This window comes from Pseudorca crassidens, chromosome 15, assembly GCF_039906515.1.
Source record: "Pseudorca crassidens isolate mPseCra1 chromosome 15, mPseCra1.hap1, whole genome shotgun sequence".
In the NCBI taxonomy this organism is placed as follows: domain Eukaryota; kingdom Metazoa; phylum Chordata; class Mammalia; order Artiodactyla; family Delphinidae; genus Pseudorca; species Pseudorca crassidens.
Window position 1 is genome coordinate 8,122,848 of NC_090310.1, and position 7,354 is coordinate 8,130,201.

Consider the following 7,354-nt stretch of genomic DNA (forward strand, 5'->3'; position numbering starts at 1 on the left):
AGACATGGGCACTTGAGGTGGGCAGCTGTCCGTGTATATAGTAAACTCAAAGGGAAGCCAAAGAGACGTGGGTTGTGGCATCAATAGCATCTTCTAGGGACTTCCCTGGTGGCGAATCCGCCTGCCAATGCTGGGGACACAGGTTGAGCCCTAGTCCAGGAAGATCCTACATGCTGCAGAGCAACTAAGCCTATGTGCCACAACTACTGAGCCTGCGCTCTAGAGCCCTAGAGCCACAACTGCTGAGCCCGCGTGCCACAACTACTGAAGCCCGCACACCTAGAGCCAATGCTTCGCAACAAGAGAAACCACTGCAATGAGAAGACCATGCCCCGCAAGGAAGAGTAGCCCCTGCTCACAGCAACTAGAGAAAGCCCGTGCGCAGCAATGAAGACCCAATGCAGCCAAAAAAAAGGAAAAAATAGCATCTTCTCTACAGGATAATGGGCAATGAGGAAAGTTCTTTAGAGAAAAATACCAGCTTAAAAATGCATAAGGAATGCTGAAATTAGAAGTTCAACATTTTGTAGCACAAAATGAAATAATGGATCCAGGAACAGCCATTACAGGCTGCAAAAACCATTAGGTAAGATTTTTGGCGCTTTCTAATGGATAGATTAGACTGCCAATGTCTGACCCCCAATCAATCCTAACATGACTAAAAGCAGGACAGTCACAATGGGGATCCTGAGGTTAGATGATGGAAAGAACACAGCACCTCTTATGAAGCACACAAACAAACAAAAATTGAACCTGAATTTAATCAAGTCTCTAGATCTAATTATGAGTTTACCCCAAAAATAAATAATAATAGGGGCTTCCCTGGTGGCGCAGTGGTTGAGAGTCCGCCTGCCGATGCAGGGGACATGGGTTCGTGCCTGGTCCGGGAAGATCCCACATGCCGCAAAGCGGCTGGGCCCGTGAGCCATGGCCGCTGAGCCTGCGTGTCCGGAGCCTGTGCTCCGCAACGGGAGAGGCCACAACAGTGAGAGGCCCGTGTACCGCAAAAAAATAAATAAATAAATAATAATAAGGGGATAGAAGGACATATGAAAGGATGCCAAAAAAAGCATTTGTCCAAATCCCAAAGTGAGAAATTCTATAGGAAAAAATATTCTGTTTCTTCAACAAATAATTGTCATGAAAAAGAAAGAAGGAGGGGAAATGGTAAGATAAGACACGGGAACTAAAGATGATAATCCAACTGTAAAAGAAAATTTTTTGAGACAATTGGGAAATTTTAAAAATTGGCTATTAGTTGATGCTAAGGAATTATTGTTAATATTTTTAGGTGTGATAGTAATATACTGGATTTTTTAAGGTTTTTATTTGTTATGGATACATCCAGAATCATTTACAGATGAAATAATCTGATCTCTGGAATTTGTTTTACCAGCAGGAAGGGGGAAAGGGCAGGATGGAAAATGTTGATAATTGTTGAAGTTAGGTGATGGGTGCATGGGAATTACTTTGTATTTGCTCTTCTTACGGCTACTTTTTATCTTCATAATTAAAATTTTTGAAAAGCGGTTTGATGGTAGAGGGAAGGAGAGTATGTAGAGAAGGACGTAGAGTCTGGGGAGATGGAGCATATGCTGAAGGAGAGAGTGAGAACACTGGGAAAAGATGAAATTACTGATGGAGCCAGTTCTGGAAGGTCCTTGGAAATAGGATGCTGGACCCAGGTGGCAGGCTTTTCCTTGTCAAGGGTAACATTATATTCCAGCCTCCATCAGCTGAATTCCAGCTTGTGTCCTGTTCACAAATTTCATCTTCATTGGCCCTTACAACTATTCCATGAAATGAGTGTAATTATTCCCATTTTAGAGATAAGGAATTAAGGCTTATAAAGATTGATGACTCACTCAGGGTCAAATAATCAGTAAATAGCAGATCCAGGATTTAAAACAAAGTTTCTATACTCCAGATCTTCTGGTCTTTATAGCTGTGAGACAGGCTGAAAGGTGGGGGGGGGTAACATTTCACCCATTGGAGGGGAAAGAGGGAGCAGTACATTCAGCCTTATGGCTGATGGCTGGTGGCCTCTGCTCCTTGAAGCTGGGTGGGAGGCACTTAAGGACAAGAGTGCAGGCCCTACTCATCATTCTGGGGCTGCCAAGGAGCTGAAGAGGAGTGAGTCACATTCCGGTTCCAGGACGATCTGGGCCCACCAGTGAGACAGAGGTATCCCCACAAGGAAATTCAGCAGGGAGAATTATCAGGTCCCTGTCGTGGCCCCTTCCCACTCTGCTGCAGCTTCAAGAAACATGGGTGCAAAAAAAAGAAAGAAATGGTCCCTAATAAATCCCTCAAGTTCTAGACATACTCCTCCACAGCCCCATCATGCAGTAGCTGCCTAGCTCCTCACGATAATTAAGGTCATTTATTCCCACCCCTTCCTTTGCTGCTATTTCCCCGGGCCAAAAAGCCCCAAATGAACAGGTGGTAATCAGAGCTTCAAATCCACTGGAACCCTTACTGTGTCCCCCAGTGTTCCATGACCCCCAGGAATCAGAATTTCTTTTCTTTTTTATTTTAGATTTACTTTTGTATTGAGGTAACATTGGTTTATAGCATTATATAAGTTTCATGTGTACAACATTCTATTTCTTTTTTTAAAAATTAGTTTATTTCTTTCTTTTTGGCTGCATTGGGTCTTCGTTGCTGCACGCGGGCTTTCTCTAGTTGCAGCGAGCAGGGGCTATTCTTCATTGCAGTGCACAGGCTTCTCATTGTGGTCGCTTCTCTTTGTTGCGGAGCACAGGCTCTAGGCATGTGGGCTTCAGTAGTTGTGGCACGCAGGCTCAGTAGTTGTGGCTTGTGGGCTGTAGAGCACAGGCTCAGTAGCTGTGTCGCACAGGCTTAGTTGCTCCGTGGCATGTGGGATCTTCCTGGACCGGGGCTCGAACCCGTGTCCCCTGCATTGGCAGGCAATTCGCAACCACTGTGCCACCCGGGAAGTCCCAACATTCTGTTTCTACTTCTATGTACCCTACAGTGTTCTCACCACCAAATATTTAGTAGGAATCGGAATTTCTCATCCAGCCGAGACTAAGTTTGAAAAAATGAGAAGTACAGGTTTGCAAGCAGATTTCAGGGGTGGTAGTGAAAGGAACCACTTACTTCTTCCACCTTTTGGTTCCCTAATCCATGAATTCTAACTATAGGGCATGCAGGGCCATGTATCAGCTGTAGGTTCCATGCACACTTCACGTCCTGGTGGATATCCCTTCAACCTCTCACACCTCATCTAAGAATATAACAGTCCACTCTATGTTCTATTAGGTCAGCTGCTTTCGGGTATTGTGGTGTGTACAATCCCATCACCATGTTGCATCTCCTTTACCATAAAATGATCCCCTGGTCTAAAGAGATATTGTGCCGGGTCCCTTGCTGGCAAATCCAATACATTCTGCAAGCCCTTGAATGATGGTGCTGGCAGAGGTACTGCAGGTAGGGGAGGCAAACCCTTATACGGCACAGAATACATTACAGTAAGACAAATGCCTCTAGGGCGAAAGGTGGTCAGTGTAACAAACTTGCCATCAGGAGGTTGACTGGGCTCCTTAAAGGATAATGCTACACGAAGGACCATTCCACTCAGGCATTCAGCGGCAGCAGCAATATATCAGCCGTGGTGAGAGGGAGCCCATCTGTTGTGCCCGTGCATACCCTTCATATGGCTACTCTGTTCATGGACTAATTGCACAATCACTGGAGTGGCTTAGGACAGGGCTGGATGACCTCCACTAAACAAGCCATCTCGTCTACCCGGTGATGAACGCCGCCTCTGTGCAGACTGCCCATCTGGATGCCTTCTGACCTTCATGCCTTGAGTTGATGGTTGGTTAACCTGAACATGCATGTTCTCCTTTCAAGTCTTGTAAAGCAGTTAACAAAAAGCAGCCAACAGCACAATACTTACACTTTCCATCGCCCCCATGCCTTTCAAGTGTCATCATTGCACATAAACTAAATCTAGTTTATTGAGGTCTATCATTTTCATACAATTAAATTCACCCTTTTTAAGTATAGAGTTCAATGAGTTGGACAGATGGTGTGTTTGTGTACCTACCACCACAATCCAGACACACAACGTGTTCATCACCCCAGAAAGTTCCTTCGGGCCCTTTACAGTCTATCCCCTTCCCGTATCCTTGGCCTGTGGTGACTGCTGATCTGTGTTCTATCATTTTGCCCTTTCCAGAGTGTCAAGTAACGGAATCATTCAGGTTGTAGCCTTTTGGATCAGGCTTTATTCACTAAGCATAATGTTGGGGTTTTTTTAAGATTTTTTTTTTTAATGTGGACCATTTTTAAAGTCTCTATTGAATTTGTTACAATATTGCTTCTGTTTTATGTTTTGGTTTTTTTGGCCGCAAGGCATGTGGGATCTCAGCTCCCCAACCAGGGACCGAACCCGCACCCCCTGCCCTGGAAGGCGAAGTCTTTAACCACTGGACTGCCAGGGAAGTCCTTAAGCATAATGCTTTTGAAATCCATCCATGCTGCTGCAAGTACCAACGGTTCCCTCCTTTTTATTGCTGAGGTGTGTGTCACTGAATGGATACATCACAGTTTGATGTACACTTGGGTTGTCTCCAGTTTTGGGGCAGTTTTGAATCAAGCTGCTGTATGTATTCACATACAGGTCTTGGTGGACATATATCTTTATTTCTCTAGGAATGAGATTGCTGGGTTGTGTGGTACTTATCTTTATAGGAAACTGACAAACTCTTTTCTGAAGTGGGTGTATTCTTTGTTTTTATCTCCATTGGTGGAACTGTTCTCTAGTCACTGACAGAGACCATTGTAGAAAGACCGTTGACTCACTAATTCAGTGAGAAGCTGAAACTATGGAATAGTTGTGAACATTTTTGCTGTTTTAGTTCTTTAAGTATCGATTGCAACTCAAAGGATTGAGGTGGGAATTCCCACCCCTGGGTGACCAACTGTGCTGCTTTGCCCGAGACTCTCCCCATTTTAGCACTGGAAGTCCGGCATCCTGGGAAATCTCTCAGTCTTGGAACCAAACTGGGACAGGTGATCACCCTGTTATTGAGTGTCAGGCGCTGTGCTGGGCGCTGCACATCTGTCACATCATCTTATCCGCTGGCCAGTGTCAAGGGTAGGTTTGCTTGTCCCCAGCCTGCACGTAAGGAAACAGCCTTTGAGAGGTTAGGTTGCTTGCCCAGCCCACGCTTCAGAGCAGGTGGAGCCAAACTTTGCCGTCAGATCTGCCAGACTCCACAGCATTGGTGTCTTTCAGGTCGGTAGACGTCATTCCCTAAGTGCCCAGTGCTGGTGCCTCAGGGGCACCAGCTGCTGGCACGTGGGCCTGGGTGGAGCTTTGCTGCCCTCTGGTGGCGGACAGGATGTCACTCAGAGTCTGAGTCCACTCTTGTGGGACAGTTGGTGAGGAGTGGGGGTGGGTAGGCACCCTTTCCTCCCAGGGAGCAGGACCTCAAATCTGGCTTCAGCCCTAGGAGGGTGCCACCTGGATGGCCCCACCATGGTCTGCTTGAGGGCCTTGGTCCATCTATCCATGAGTCATGTGATCACTCAGGCCCTCACAGCCCCAGCCTGCTGGGTTGGAGTCTGGGTGACCCTGAGCCAGTCACTCACCCCTCTGGGGCTCTCAGTTCCTTAACAGGACGACAAACATGTCAACACTCTTATACTAGGCTTAGACATTGAGGTTGCTATTATCAGCTCCTTCACAACTACATGCCTTAACTCTCCCCCATCTTGGTGCACGCATTCATTTCATTCATTCATTTAACTTCCATCCAGCAGCTGTCTGCCAAGTACCAGCTCTGGGCCAGACCCTGAGCTGGGGGTATCATCGAGACGGTTGCCCTGCTAGCTCTGTAACTGTCTGCTCATCCACTGTATTGTGTGCTCTTTCATTCATGGAGTATCCATTTCTTTGTTGAGTGTTCATTCATTCTTTCTCGTAGGCACTGACTTCCTCATTCACTCATTCATCCATCACTAGGTTATCTCATTTGCACATTCACTCATTCTTTATTTTTTCAGACTCTTCCTTCCTCCCTCCCTCCCTCAATCCTCTGTTCTGCAAACATTCTGGAAGCACCACTCTAAGCCAGAATTAGATGCTGGGATTCTGGCACAACCCTCTCCCAGACATGTGGGTAGGCAGATGGTGAAGACACCCTGTAACTACCACATGCCAGCCACTGGGACTCAGAGCAGGGGGAGCACCAAGACGGGAGCAACTGACTGCCTGGAGGAGGAGGCTGGGTGGGGGCAATCAGAGAAGGCTTCATGGAGGAAGTAGCATTTAAGCCAGGCAAAGGAGGGTGTATGGGAGTTCTCCAGGGAGGAAAAGGCACTCCTAGTTTTTGTCTCGTGGTGTGTTTGGGGAAAAGTGAGGTGCCTGGGGTTTGTGATGTAGGGTCATGTGTGCATGACCCAACCCAGACCAAGCCCTCCCTGGGTTCCAGTGACAGACGTGGGTCACTCAAGGACTTCCCCTAATTCAGCAACCTTGGCCCCTGGAGAACCATCCACTATCAAGTGGCCAGGAATGGCCTTAGGGCATTAATAGAGCACCCTCCAAGCAACCACCACCTGTCCACCTGTCCATCCTCTGGGGACTCAGTGGGAGAGCTGTCCTAGGCTGGGCGGGCTGAGCAGGCAACAGCAGCAGTAGTATCTGAGGTGCCTGGCTCCCAAGATCCCATGTTCATCCAGCAACATGAGTGTCTGGCTGTGGGCCAGGACTTGCCCCAGATAACTGGAAATGCAGCAATGAACAGGACAGAACTCCCACTCTCTAGGGGCTGACAAATGATAAACAAGAAAAGCAATTATGAAGACCACCAGGAACACACCTGTAGTTGAACGAATTGGGTTTATTGCCTCTTTTGAGAAGGAAGACAGCATGTACCTCAGTAAGAGGGTGTTTAGGGGATTCCCTGGCAGTCCAGTGGTTGGGTCTCAGAGCTTTCACTGCCTAGGGTCCAGGTTCGATCCCTGGTCAGGGAACGAAGATCCTGCAAGCCCCACTGCGTGGCCAAAAAAAAAAAGTGTTTAAAAAGGCTTATTATAGGGACTTGCCAATGCAGAGGACACGGGTTCGAGCCCTGGTGCAGGAAGATGCCACGGAGCACCTAAGCCCGTGTGCCACAACTACTGAGCCTACACTCTAGGGCCCGAGAGCCGCAACTACTGAGCCCACGTGCCACAACTACTGAAGCCCACGTGCCTAGAGCCCGTGCTCCGCAACGAGAAGCCACTGCAATAAGAAGCCTGCGCACCGCAACGAAGAGTAGCACCCGCTTGCCACAACTAGAGAAAGCCCATGTGCATCAACGAATACCCAACACAG